Source organism: Scyliorhinus canicula, chromosome 1, assembly GCF_902713615.1.
Source record: "Scyliorhinus canicula chromosome 1, sScyCan1.1, whole genome shotgun sequence".
Lineage (NCBI taxonomy): Eukaryota > Metazoa > Chordata > Chondrichthyes > Carcharhiniformes > Scyliorhinidae > Scyliorhinus > Scyliorhinus canicula.
Window position 1 is genome coordinate 207493333 of NC_052146.1, and position 15541 is coordinate 207508873.

At 48.7% G+C, this 15541-nt stretch overlaps 1 protein-coding gene and 1 pseudogene across 1 annotated transcript in view; both read left to right on the plus strand.

The window, feature by feature from the left end:
- LOC119971323 (SLX4 interacting protein) overlaps positions 1-15541 on the plus strand; it is a 229150-nt gene that overhangs the window by 29047 nt on the left and 184562 nt on the right.
- Positions 11060-11132, plus strand: LOC119978384 (annotated as a pseudogene).

Here is a 15541-nt window from a genome sequence, read left to right on the forward strand (position 1 = left end):
GCCTGCTCCTCCACCACCTCTCCCAGCTCCTTAACTTTTTCGTCCTGGGCATCCAGTCTCTGGTTCAGCTGATCCACTGCCTTCTGAAGTGGGTCCAAGTTATCCCGCTTCAACGACTCAAAACTGTTTTTAATAACCTGCAGCATGTTTTCCAGCGCTTGCTGGATCGCCGGGTCCGTAGGTCTGCCATCTTGGCACCCGGGTCAGCTTCCTCTGCACCTTACCTTTGTCCCTTCCTCTCCTGTTTTCGCTGCTTTCTGCCCTCCCGCGGTTTCATGCAGCTCTGCTCGCTCCTCCGTGGCCGTCCTTTCACCGCTCCACTGTCCCGCAAAACCGGGGGACCAGGTCCTCAAATCCCGCCAGAGTGAGAGCCCCCGAATGTGCGGCTCACTCACTCATTGCCGCCTCCGGAAGTCGAGAGAATGAATGTTTAAGGTGGTGAATGGGGTGCCAATCAAGTGGGCTCCTTTTATTTTGCATGGTATTAACTTCCTTGAGTAATGTTGGAGCTGCACTCATCCAGGCAAATGAAGAGTATTCTATAATACTCCTGCCTCACTTAGCCCAGATGAATGAACCCCTCAGACATGTTTTATGACAGGACCAGGTGTGGTGTTGGACTAAGCATCAGTAGCAGTCATTCAGACAAATCAAAACCATGCTAACATCCTCAGAGCTACTAGCTCACTATGACCCTGAATTTCCCATGCTTGTGGTTGCTGATGCATCTGTAACAGGACTGGGAGCAGTGTTATTCCAGATCCAAAGTGATTGCAAACTAATTCCTGTTTACTATGCTTCCAGGTCATTCACTGAGATTGAGCAGCATTGTGCTGTTATTTAAAAAGAACCCCTTACAGTCACTTGGGCATGTGAGAAGTTCTCTGATTATGTCCTGGGTCTGCAAAATTCAAATGAAATTAAATTAAGTTTAAAATTAAGACCAATCATAAATCATTTGTACTCTTGTTGAACACAAAAGAAATTGGAAAAATGCCATCCAGGATTCAGCGATACTGACTTGGTTCCTTATAATGCAACGCTACCATGGAGTATGTTTAGGGTAAATGTCAGACTATGGCTGATGCACTGTCCAGGATATCGACCACTTACCCAGCACAGGAAGATAAAGCCTTCACAGCAGGAGGTGAAGCCTTCACAGTCTTGACTACCGAATACTTGCTGGCAGCAAATCAGAAGTGCGTGAATTTCATACGGTCCAAAGGCAAGAAAAAGAGTGCACCCAGATTTGTACGTACACCCTAGATGAATGGCCACAGTACATTCCAAGTTTTGAGGCACTATTTTAAATGGCGTCACCACTTCAGTGTCAGAGATGCCCTTTGGTATGTGATGTAAGAGTGATAGTACCATAATCTTTGCCAGGAAGTTCTCCACAAGATCTACCTTGCTTTAACCAAGTGTCAAGCCACAGCACAGCGGTCAGTATGGTGGCTCAGGATTTCACCTGCGCCATTCACAAGCAGGAGCACAAAGAGCGACTTCTGCCCTCCTCCTTCCCATCAAGGCCTTGGGAACACCTTGGCATGGAGTTGTTTGACTATAATGGGAAAATGTTTCTTACACATGATTATTCCTGCTGGATAGAGGTGCAATAGCTTACATGGCCTCACCTCTGAAGCTGTTATTGAGTTCTTGAAAAAAATGTTCTCTGCAAATGGCATTCCAGACATTTTTATCTCTGATAATGGAGCACAATTTGGCAACAAGTGCATCTAATCATTTGCAGAATCATATGGTTTTGTGCATGCCACAAGCTCCACAAAATACCCTCAGTCTAACAGAGAAGCTGAGTGAGGAGTATTACCATCGAATTTACAGTGCAGAAGGAGGCCATTCAGCCCATCGGGTCTGCCCCACGCTTCCACCCTATCCCCCTTTATCCTCGTAACCTGACCTAACCTTTTTGCCGAAGGGCAATTTGGAACGACCAATCCACCTAACCTGCACATCTTTGGACTGTGGGAGGAAACCGGAGCACCCGGAGGAAACCCACGCAGACACTGGGAGAACATGCAGACTCCGCACAGACAGTGGCCCAAGCCGGGAATCGAATCTGGGACCCTGGAGCAGTGAAGCAACTGTGCTAACCACTATGCTACCGTGCTGCAGGTTGATGACCTTTCATCAGAATGAGAAAAAGTCTATAAAAATAACCACTATGCTATCATGCTGCCCTATAAATGCACTATAAAAATAAAAATAGAAAATACTGGCAATCGAAGCAGGTCTGACAACATCTGTGGAGAGAGAAGAGAGCAAAAGAGTCTGGGTGACTGTCAAAGCTGGAGAGAACTGGAAATAGGGTCATTCACTGAGATTGAGCAGCACTGTGCTATTGGGGGGGGGGGCGGGGGGGGGGGGCGTGGAGCAATGGGGCTGGATAGGGGGCGGGGGGGGGGCGTGGAGCAATGGGGCTGGATAGGGGGCGGGGGGGGGGGGCGTGGAGCAATGGGGCTGGATAGGGGCCAGAGATAGGTGGAGATTGACAAAGAATTTGAGACAGAAGATAAAAGGAATGTAAATAAAGGTGATCTAAGGCTAAGAAGGGTGCTGATAGTGGCACACAAAGGGATTAGAATGTGTGAATGGAAGACAAAGGTGAGCAGTGTGTCAAAGGGCACCGAGGAACAGGGAACGGACGACCCAAGTGATGTCACTCACAGAGTGTGAAGCATCTCAAGAGAGTAGTTCCAGATGTGTCTTGGTTTTATTTAACCTTTTTAAATAGCCTGTAAATAAATGCTATTGAACAAAACATCATTGCCTCCAGCAAGATCTCTTCTAGACGAAGGAGCCAACAAATCCTGAGATAAACCCACACTAACAGAATTATTGTGATGAAAATTCTCGTATTAATGATAACGATTCACACAAAATGCAATACTCGTCAAGCATGCAAGAAATTAATTGTTCCCAGTGTTGCCAGTTAACCAACTGCAGACATCTACAAAAGCCTCCGATGGAAAGTGGTGAATCAGGTACATATCCACAAAAATAGTTATCAAAATACTACATTGTGCAACAAGTAACTGAAACAGTCCCTAATTTATGCAGAGCAACAGTCGGACTACACTAAAACAAACCTTGACATGACAGAAACAAACATTATATTAGTCTTTGTTGTTGTTGAGTTTGACAATTTTGCCAGAGTAGATAAATGAAGAAACAGAAAAATTATAAAGTGTAGATTACTTCAAATTATTTGTGTTTTATTCAGTTTCAATTGTTTCTTTCTTAGTAACCAGTCCAGAGAGATCTTTACTTTCATGTAATGATTGTGTAAAGATTTGCATTTGTGTGATTGTCTTTCTGAACTTCGCCATCAAAAGGACAACTAGTGTGTGCCTTCCATACTTCATCGCCTGGAGTCCTGGACCTCAGTGTCACTGATTTGCTAATAACACATAACTTTAGGGCACCCGCTTCACCCCACTCGGGGAAGTTATGACTCAACGTGTTCATCACTCACAATTGCTCATACAGGGGCTTGATTTTCTTCAGTTCAATTTCTTGTCATTTTCCTTCTGAAATTCCCTGTGTATCACAGTCCTCTTTATTATATGTCTTACCAGGCAACAAGTGCATACGTCATGCTGGATTTGCTCTACAGTAAATTATCTTTCAATTAACCTCTGTTTGAATTCCATTGCTGTAACTGTTGGTCTTTGAAGGTACTCCTTAAGTGGGTGTTTAGTAGGGCTGGTGTTCTTTGAAAAATGACTGCCATTGCCATTGAGATTGCTAAAAACAGGGGTTTCTGTATTTAGGATTTTTAAACTTAATATCAGATCATTATTTAATTCAGTAATTTACATGGGGAGGCAATGGTGTTGTGATATTGTCACTTGACTAGTTCACCAGAAACCGAGGGTAATGCTCTGGGGACTCGGGTTCAAATCCCACCACTGCAGATGGTGAAATGAATAAAAATGTTAAAAGTCTAATGATGACTATGAAACCATTGACGATTGTTGTAAAAACTTATCTGGTTCACTAATGTCCTTTCGGGAAGGAAATCTGCCATTCTTACCTGGTCTGCCCTACATGTGACTCTGGACCACAGCAATCTGGTTGACTTTTAACTGCCGCCTCAAGGGCAATTAGGGATGGGCATTAAAAGTTGGCCCAGCCAGCGATGCCCATGAACGAATAAAAAAATAATAATAAACTAAAGACTACGGGCACGATTTAATGGAAAGGTTTTGAAGTGTGTTAGCCAACGGGAACTGCCGCGAGCTTCCTGACGCTCGGCCCAGCGAGGCCATCACTGGTATCAAACGTTAATTGGCCAACTTAACGAGGCCCCACGGGCTTCACGTCAGAAATGATGGTCTCGCCTGTTAATTCACCGGGACCCTGCCCACCAGCTCCCCGCTAACAAGGTGGAGCAGTACTTAAACCAATCCTGCAGTCCAACCCCTCAGCTTGCAGCCATGCCACCAAGGAGACCAGCCCCAGGATTCGGGGATGCTGACCTGGGCAGGCTGTTGGACGCGATCAAAATCAGACGGGAGGCCCTGTGCCCCCGAGGGTCTTGGACAGTCAGCGATATAGAACATAGAACAGTACAGCACAGAACAGGCCCTTCGGCCCTCGATGATATGGCAGCTAATGCCGCCTGGGCGGCAGTGGCAGCAGCCGTCAGCCCTTGGAGCATCTCCAGGAAGACTGGAACCCAGATAAGAGGATCAACGGTCTCCACCGGGCCGCATGGATGGGTTGGCACAGGCACTGTCCCCGCACAGCACCATTCCATGTCCCGGCCCACCCATGTTCAGCAGTGCCGCCCATGCCCCCTCCCAATACTCCCATCCTCCCTCTCATGCTCCCCACCCCCCCAACCATATTAATTGATTGATTTATTGTCACATGTACCGAAGTAGAGGGAAAAGTATTTTTCTGTGGCCAAGGGAACAGTTGTACACAGTAGACAAAAAGAGCAATCGACAAAGTACATCGACAAATAATTAATTGGTTACAGTCCGGAACAAGGGCCAAACAAAGCAAAGACAACATCAACAAGAGCAGCTTAGGGCATTGTGAATAGTGTCTTATAGGGAACAGATCAGTCTGAGGGAGAGTCATTGAGGAGTCTAGTAAATGTGGGGAAGAAGCTATTCCTGTGTCTGGATCTGTGTGTGCGGGTCTTCAGACGTCTTATCTTCTGCCTGATGAAAGGGTCTGAAAGAGAGCAAAGCCTGGGTGCGAGTGTCTCTGACAATGCTGTCTGCTTTCCTGAGGCAGCGGGACAGAACCAATGGGAGGGTGGCAAGCTTGTTGGATTGGATTGGATTTGTTTATTGTCACGTGTACTGAGGTACAGTGAAAAGTATATTTCTGCGTGCAGCTCAAACAGATCATTTAGTACATGAAAAGAAAATACGTAATGGGCAACACAAGGTACATAATGTAAATACATAGACACAGGCATCGGGTGAAGCATATAGGAGTGTAGTATTAATCAGACCAGTCCATAAGAGGGTCGTTTAGGAGCTTCGTAACAGCGTGGGTGTAATGAACTCCAATTGGCTTTATTGGTTCGCCAATTGGAGTATGAGCTCCCTCAATGATAGCTCATTGAGGGGGCCCATATAATCACCTGTGTAGGCTTTGTGAGCAGTCTTAAGTTGACTGGACTGCTGGCAGCACTTTTTGTAGCTGCTCCTGTAATATCGTTATTGTAAATAAATATTGGTGTGGTGACGGAACTCCTGCCTCCCGTGGATTACTACAGTGGCGACGAGGTAAACTACGAATTTTGCGGAGACCAGCTGCCGCAATCGGAGGGTAAGGCTTGCTATTTTAAAAATGCCGTTGTTTGGGAGGTTAGAGGCATTCGACCCGGCTATTGAGGACTGGTCCCAGTATGTGGAGAGAATGTGTTACTTCTTCCGGGCAAATGATATACTGACAGACGAAAGGAGACGGCTTATCCTGCTGTCGGCGTGCGGACCCTCCGCTTTCGCCATTATACGTAGTCTGACTTATCCCGATGCACCGGACACGAAAACTTTCCAAGAAGTAACGGAATTGGTGAAAGAGCACTACGACCCAAAACCACCCCTCATTTTGCGTAGGTACAGATTCTACACAGCGAAGCGGGAAGACAGGGAGTCAGTCACGAATTTCTTGACCCGCCTGAGAAGGCTGGCGGAAAAATGTGAGTTCGGCCCGACGCTAAATGAAATGCTTCGGGACCGGTTAGTGTGTGGTATAAACAACCTCACAATACAGAAACGCCTAGTTGGCGGAAACGGAGCTAGACTGCAGGCAGGCGTTACAGCTCGCACTGTCCCTAGAAAAGGCAGCAAGTGGGGCGCAGGAACTACAGGGCACGCCAATGGAGGTAGATACCTGTGAGAGGGACTACCACAACGGGTCCTGTTACCAGATAGCCGCTCTCAGGAAAAACCTGAGGAATAGAGGGAAAAAGGAAAACCCCAGAACTGCCCCCAAGTCTGCCAGGACTAACTGGAGACGGAGGGAACTACCGGCTGCCCCAACAGAGAAGGACCGTTTCTGGCACCAGACAGAGTGGGGTAACAACGACAGAAACCCTAGAAGGAGGTGGCAAAAGAGGAATAGCAGGTGGGGATGCAGGGAAGTACACAACCTAGACGCCCCATCCTCCTCCGAAGGGGAACAATTATATAATATTACAACGAAGAAAGCAGAACCCATTAGGATTACCCCACGGGTAAACGGGCGGCCGACAATAATGGAAATAGACACGGGTGCGGCCGTATCAGTAATGGGAGTGGCAGCATTTAGAAAAATCAAAGATGGACTCCAGCCACTAACCCTAACAAAAACATCGACAAAACTTAAAACCTACACGGGGGAACCCCTGGAAGTTCTAGGCACGACTCATGTAGCTGTGGAATATGAGAAACAATTGCTCAGATTACCGTTGACGACAGTAGAGGGCTCCGGACCGAGCTTAATTGGACGGAACTGGCTGAAAGACCTGAAATTAGATTGGATGAAAATTTTCCAGAGTGGAAGCGGGCAGTTGAGTGGAGTACTCCAAAAATACCCGGAGGTCTTCCACGAAGGTTTGGGGGAAATCATAGGTGCCAAAGCAACTTTGCACGTGGACCCAGAAGCCTTTCCGAAATTTTGTAAGGCCAGGCCGGTACCTTTTGCATTAAGGAAGAAAGTAGATGACGAAATAGAAAGGTTACGGCGCGACGGCATTATCAGACCAGTACAGTTCTCTAAATGGGCAGCGCCGGTGGTACCAATTTTGAAGCCAGACGGCTCGATACGTCTCTGTGGAGATTTCAAACAGACAGTAAACAAATACGCACTGCTGGACAAATACCCAATCCCGAAAATAGACGACCAATATGCCAAATTGGCAGGTGGGCTTTTATTCACGAAACTAGACATGAGCCACGCCTACCTGCAGTTAAAACTGTACAAGGGCTCCCAGAAGTTCACTACGATCAACACCCTGAAGGGCCTTTTTCGTTATACTAGGCTACCTTTTGGAGTGTCATCAGCCTGCGCTATATTCCAGCGTACGATGGAAAATATTCTGCAGGGACTACCGCAGGTGGCGATTTATTTGGACGATGTCTTAATCACGGGTAGGACAAACAGGGAACACTTAAGGAACCTGAAGGAAGTGCTCAGGCGTTTCGCAAAGGCAGGCGTACGGTTAAAAAGGGAAAAATGTGTTTTTCTGGCCCCACAAGTGACGTACCTGGGATATAAAGTAGACGAGTCAGGCTTACATCCATTAGAAGACAGAGTAACGGCAATAAAAGAAGCCCCAGCTCCCACCACGGTCCAGGAGTTACGATCATTTCTAGGGTTGGTAACCTATTATGGAAAATTTATTGAAAATAGGGCATCGATCCTAGAACCCCTCCACCAGCTACTAAAAAAGGGGCAAGAATGGAAATGGTCCACCCGCCAAAACCGAGCATTTAGGGACATTAAGGAACAGCTGTCATCCGAAAATGTCCTAGAGCATTATGACCCAAGGAAGGAGTTGGTGGTCACTTGTGATGCACCCCCCTACGGGGTAGGAGCCGTCTTAGCCCATAGAGGAAGGAATGGGGAAGAACGGCCAATAGCCTATGCTTCGAGGACCTTGGCGATGGCTGAGAGGAAGTACGCCCAAATCGAGAAGGAAGGACTGGCGGTGATATTCGCAGTAAAAAAATTTCACCAGTATCTGTACGGGTGGAAATTCACCATAGTGACAGACCATAAGCCGTTATTAGGGTTATTAAAAGAAGACCAGTCAATACCCCCGATTGCATCAGCTAGAATCCAATGCTGGGCGTTGCTACTGGCAGCATATAGATACGTTCTGGAGCACAGACCGGGAACGCGAGTAGCACATGCAGATGCTATGAGCAGACTTCCCCTCCCGGACACTCCGCCGCAAATACCAAAAGTAGAGGAGACAGTAATGACTCTAAATTTTTTGGACACCCTACCAGTAGACGCACAACATATTCGGTTGTGGACGCAAAAAGACCCAGTTTTAGCCAAGGTGAAGCATTTACTGCTAACAGGGGAACTGGAAAGACCAGTGGAGCCCCAGATGCACCCATACTGGAGCAGAAGGGACCAAATAACCTTAGAAGACGGTATCCTATTATGGGGAGCCCAGGTAATCGTCCCAGCTCAGGGCCGTCAGGCAATCTTAACTGAGTTACATCACGGACAAAATGAAGATGCTAGCTCGAAGCTACGTTTGGTGGCCAGGTTTGGACACAGACATAGCAGCCTTGGTACGTCGGTGCCAGGAGTGCCAACAGGGGCAGAGTGCCACCAGCGGCGCCATTGCACCCGTGGGAATGGCCAGGCAGACCGTGGACCCACCTGCACATTGACCACGCCGGCCCTTTCATGGGCTCAATGTTTTTGGTGATAGTGGACGCCCACTCCAAATGGACGTCCACCGGGTAAACACGGCAACCACAGCATCGACAATTGAAAAGCTCAGGGCCTCGTTTGCAACACATGGACTTCCGGAGGTATTGGTGTCGGACAACGGAACGGCATTCACAAGTGGGGAATTTGGAAAATTCCTGAAGGAAAACGGAGTCCGTCACATCAAAACGGCCCCTTACCATCCAGCGACCAACGGCCTGGCAGAGAGAGCGGTCCAGACACTTAAAGCGGGACTCAAGAAGCAGCCGGCAGCTTCAATGGACACAAAGCTCTCCCGCCGGCTGTTTGATTACAGGACCACACCGCATTCCACAACGGGCATACCGCCAGCTGAACTCTTAATGGGAAGGCGGCTGCGAACGAGGCTGCATCTCCTTTTCACAAATTTAACGGGGAAAGTGGAGAAACAACAGGAGGCCTAAAGCAGGGGGCATGATAATAGTCGGCAGCAGAGACATTTCCAGGTGGGGGCACCGATTTGGGTCAAGAATTATGGGAATGGACCAACGTGGGTCAAAGGCACTGTAGAGTCCCAAACAGGGCCCATATCCTATGAAGTTTCGATAGGAGGTAAGGTGCTGAAGAAATACCTAGACCAAATAAGGGCAGCGGAACCACACCTGGAGGCAGGCGAAGCAGGACTGCCTCAAGCTGGGATAGCCCAGACGGAAAGGATACCCACACCCCAGCCCTGGGCAATTTCTCCAGACCCCGTCATCCAGTCATCAGAGTTGGAGATGGACACACTCGACGAGGCCGCCGCGACACCTCTCCCCGAGGAGGAGGAAGAACAACTTCCAAGGAGGTCGTCAAGGAAAAGATGAGCACCTATAAGGTACACCCCGCCCACTTCGGAGAACGACCCGGCGGGCGACACAGAGGTGACAGACCCAGACATGAGGAGCAGGAAGAAGCTCAGAGGAATGCCAGCTGGCAGGACTTCCTCGGACCTTGGGGGGGGGGGGAGGGGTGTAATGAACTCCAATTGGCTTTATTGGTTGGCCAATTGGAGTATGAGCTCCCTCAATGATAGCTCATTGAGGGGGCCCATATAATCACCTGTGTAGGCTTTGTGAGCAGTCTTAAGTTGACTGGACTGCTAGCAGCACTTTTTGTAGCTGTTCCTGTAATATTGTTATTGTAAATAAATATTGGTGTGGTGACGGAACTCCTGCCTCCCATGGATTACTACAAGGGGAAAAAACTGTTTTTGAATATGTGCATGTTCTCAGACTTCTGTATCTCCTGCCCGAGGGAAGAAGTTGGAAGAGTGAGTGAGCCGGGTGAGAGGGGTCTTTGATTATGTTGTCCGCTTTCCCAAGGCAATGGGAGGTGTAAATAGAGTCAGTGGTTGGGAGGCAGGTTTGTGTGATGGACTGGGCGGTGTTCACGACTCTTTGTAGTTTCTTACATCTTGGGCCGAGCAGTTGCCATACCAGGCTGTGAGGTAGCCTGATAGGATGCTTTCTATAGTGCACCTGTAAAAGTTGGTAAGAGTCAATGTGGGCATGCCACATTTCCTTAGTTTCCTGAGGAAGTAAAGGCGCTGTTCTACTTTCTTGGTCTTGGCGTTGATGTGAGTGCACCAGGACAGATTTTTGGTGATGTGCACACCTAGGAATTTTAAGCTGTCAACCATCTCCACCTCGCCCCGTTGATGCAGTCAGGGGTGTGCACAACACTTTGCTTCCTGAAGTCAATGACCCGCTCTTTAGTTTTGCTGGCATTGAGGGAGAGATTGTTGTTGTTACACCACTCCACTAGGTTCTCCATCTCCCTCCTGTAATTTGACTCGTCGTTCAAGATCCGACCCACTACGGTCGTGTCGTCAGCAAATTTGTAGATGGAGTTGGAGCCAAATTCTGCCTCGCAGACGTGTGTGTATAGGGGGCTAAGTATGCAGCTTTGCCGGGCCCCGGTATTGAGGATTATCGTGGAGGAGGTGGGGTTTATGTGTTGGGCTGAGTTCACCACACTCTGTAGTTTCTTGCGACCTTGGGTCGGATGAAACCGGATAGGATGCTCTCCATGGCACATCTGTAGAAGTTTGAGAGAGTCGATGCAGGCATGCCGAATTTTTTTTAGCTTTCATCGGCAGTAGAGACGTTGATAGGCTTTCTTGAAGACTATACTTTTAGGGATCATTTCTATAGTTTTTGACTTGAGAAATGTGTTCTAAAATGGTCGATAGGCTTTCTTGACTGTTGCATCAACTTGAATGGGCCAGGACAGACTGTTGATGATGGTGACCCCCAGGAAGTTAAAACTATCGACCATCTCCACCTCGGAGCCATTGATGTAGTGGGGGGCGTGTGGCTACTACTCTTCCTGAAATCGATGATCAGTTCCTTGGTTTTGCTGACATTTAGAAAGAGGTTGTTATCGGTACACCATGCAATCAAGTGATCTATCTCTCTTCTGTAGTCTGACTCGTCATTGTTTGAGATACAACCCACCACAGTCTTTCCACCACAGTCATATCATCCGCAAACTTACAGATCAAATTGGAGTTAAATCTTGCCACACAGTTGTGTATGTATAGCGAGTACAGTAGAGGACTGAGCACACCCTTGCGGGGCACCGGTGTTGAGAACTATTGTGGAGGAGGTGCCATTACCTATCCTGACAGATTGTGGTCTGTTGGTGAGGAAGTCAAGGATCCAGCTACAGAGGAAGGGGTCAAGTCCAAGATTGTAGAGTTTGGTTATTAGTCTTATCGGGATAATGGTGTTGAAGGCGGAGCTGTAGTCTGTGAACAGCAGTCTCACGTAGGTGTCCTTGTTGTCGCGGTGTTCGAGTGTTGATTGTAGAACCAGGGAGATAGCACCTGCTGTGAACCGGTTGCGGTGATAGGCGAACTGCAATGGATCGAGACCATCTGAGAGACTGGCGTTGATCCATCTCATGACTAGCCGCTCGAAGAATTTTGTGGTAACAGATGTCAGGGACACCGATTGGTAGTCGTTGAGGCACGCTACCTTGTTCTTCTTTGGTACTGGTATTATGGTGGTCTTCTTGAAGGAACCAAGGAGTGGAGAAGTGAGGCGTTGAACATGTCTGCTAGTGCACTCGCCAGCTGGTCTGCCCAGGATCTGAGGGCTCGCCCAGGGACTCCGTCAAGGGAAGTTGGCCTATATCAGACGGGAGAGGGCCCAGATGAGTGGCGGGGTGTTGGATTATCAGAGTCCTCACCCCCTACAGGTAACGGGGTCCTGGTGGTTGTGGGGGTGGCCGAGGACAAATCTGTCACCGACACAGAGGTTGGCATATGGCACAGAGGTGAGGTTCCACCGGTCCCCACCCAGATGACCTGCCACATTTTGTTAATGCCATACAGAATGAAGCATCCCGCCCACTGACACAAGTCCATTCTCCTGCTGGATCCTCATCTGATGGTGGGGAGCTCAGAGGAGACCCCCATATTCGTGGCAGTCATCCCCACCCTCCACACAAGTGCAGAGACACGCACCTCGGTGGACAGGTGTCTGGGGCACATCCTGGTGAGCACCACTCAGTTGCCGATACAATCAGGTGGAGGTAGAAATGCCCAGGCAAGACACCAGTCAGCTGGGTTCCTGCCAGATGCTGGACTTTTGGACCTGGTTTACTCGGAGCTGATACATATAGCTGTGATATTCAGAGGCGGATGTCAGCGACTCTCCAGCACGTCCATAGCCGATTGGAGAAGTCCCAGAGGCCCAGATGGCGGCGGCAATGCGTGCCATAGAGATCAAAACTCCTAGGGTGGTGACCACAGTGGAGAACCTGGTGCACGGCTTTGACAGCATGTCCCAGCTGCTGGGGGAACATATCCCAGTCACAGATGGGCAGTACCGGGACGCTCAGGAGCATTTCCCAGTCACTAAGGGGTATTGCCGAGTGCGTCGAAACTGTACTGCAGACATTGGGATGCACTTGTGGGCAGTAGTTTATGAGGTGCCACATAAGTCCACGCATGAGCCCTGGAATGATCCAAAGGCGTATAGGTTCAGGGCTGGGTTGACCTTGACAGCCACCAGGAACGGGTGTCATCCTGCTCCGCGTGGTACCAAGTCTGCAAGGACATGGCACAGGTGCCATACCACCCTCTTGTTGAGGTGGAGCATCCTGCGGCATGTTCTGTCTGTCATCTGTTCGAAACACCAGTGGCGCCTGTAAACCATGGGCCATTGCCAGCCTTCCCCTCTGGGTCCCCCCTGGCCTGATGGACAGCTGGGTTCTCAGGGTGGGGGCGGGGTCCCGCACATGGGATGCTGCCTCCAGCCTCTGTTGATGCTGCTGCTTTGCCTTCTCCGGCATCTGACTGCCTGGCCTGCCAGCAGCACCATGTGTAAATCTGTAAGGAATTGGAGAGGGTGTGAGTCTGACAACCAGCGGTGTCTTCCACCCCGTGACCCTCCATTCCCCCATTGTTGCCCCCCTCTCCTCCACGTCTCCTGCCATCAGACATGACCATGCACCCCCGACGGTCCTTGGTTGCCGGGCCCCAGACTCTGTACCCCAGACACCTGCATGTAACGTTATCTGGACCGGTGCTGGTCCCATCCCCGATGCACACACCCACCCTCTGGTCACAGAAATGTGCTTGGTTCTGGGGCCCAGCCCCTGTGTGTTGGGATGTTGGCCGATGCGTCCATGGTGTTGCTTCCCACAGTGTTCAGGCGCAGTGTCCTGGCATCACGGTCTGATTGGGATGCTAGGCAATAATTCCCAGATGCTACATGGCACCCCTACCTACAGGAATTCACTTGGGAGCTGTGAAGTGTTCACTTAACTACCGTTGACAATTCCCAATTAGCAATAGCCTTCAGCCACATGGCCAGAGGTCTCTGCGGTCAGTGGGCCTTTATGGGTGGTCAGTGGGGCAGACAGGCAGTGGCGGGGTTGGCCCTGGAACGGGGGCACATGGTCCAGGGCTGGCAGGATCGACTCGCCGGCTGAGACACCCATCCCTTCCCTCTCAGGCCATGGTGGGCATCCTCCCAACGCCACCTTCGAGCACCATGTCAGCAACCCAAATGTCCCCGGGCTCATTGCCTGGGAGCGAAGATGGCTACTCTCCTCCTCTGATCCCTACTGCAGCCCTTTCACCAGCTTCATTTAAAAAAAAATGTACACTGATCGTCGCCTGCGTGATCACGCCCCAGAACCGAGCACATTTCTGTGACCAGAGGATGGGTGTGTACATCGGGGATGGGACCAGCACCGGTCCAGATAACGTTACATGTAGGTGTCTGGGGTACAGAGTCTGGGGCCCGGCAACCAAGGACCGTCGCGGGTGCATGGTCATGTCTGATGGCAGGAGACGTGGAGGAGAGGGGGGCAACAATAGGGGAATGGAGGGTCCCGGGGTGGAAGACACCGCTGAGATCACGGGAGGCCGTTAGATAGGGGGTTACTCCCATTAATTGGATGGAGATTGGCTTTAAGTGGTGATTAATGGTTTCTCACCACACCGCCGCGGGGTATCCCGATGTTGCCAATGGGAAAGGGCTGGTTAGATTGCAAACCGATCAGCACCAGTGAGGTTCTCACTTTTGGCCTCTCCCACATTCTAATGGCCTCGCGTACTCTCGCTTAAGCACAACGCGGCCATTAAATCACCCCATATATGTATATTTTCAAAGGGTAGCAATTGCCACTTATTCTGCTTGCCTTTGGAATATTGTTGACAAATCAGTCTGTTGTACCTTGTTCTGAATCTGGAATGAAGGTCCATTATATGCAGTTATTTTCATTTGATGCAGCTATATCTTCTGATGTTTGATAAATCTTTTCTTCGCATCAATCTCGGTGGATGTGTTTGTCATGAAAACAAAGCCTGATGGTCTGCGCTTAAAGCAGGCACTACAACCCATTAGTCGACCTTCAACAGTTTAAAACATTAACATACCAGGATTACTGCCTCTGTTTACTGTCAAGTGATCCTCTTGCTAGAAAGTGTGTTCATAGGGACAGAATTAGACTCAGTTATGACATCCCACAACTGACTAACTCACTCACCTGTCTTGGCTTGCAAATCAAAATTGGTAATTCGGCCAAGATTCTGGAAGACAGCCATCAACCATGGAGCTGTACCCTAAACATCAGTCACCTACTTTCTGGAAAGGGTTTTGGGGAGAAACACTTCCTACATCTACCCTTTCCTACATCTACCCTTTCCTTTTAAAATCAGTGTTTTGCCTAGCTAGTTTTTGAATGTACTTTTATTCTTTACTGAGATCAAATCATGATTTCCTTGTCATTGATTGGGATTCTATGAAATAATGAATATAACATGGTTGAGATTGTAAATACTGTAAACCAGAAGAGGGAGCACTTGAGCTATATTTAATTATGTTCTGTAGGCAAAATTCCTTATGCAAAAATATGTAATGGAATTTTGACATTTGTATAGCATTTCTTACTGTCAATATGATATTTTGTTTTTATTTCTTGAAAAGTAAACACATGCAAGATTCCGTTCAACTGCAATCACTGATAAACTTTCACCCAAAGTATTTAAATTTGAACAGATAAAACTGTGTGGTGCGTGTAAACCCGCAGTCCAAGAATAATGTACATTACTGCAGTTCTCTGCAACAGACATTCCTAATTATGTTCA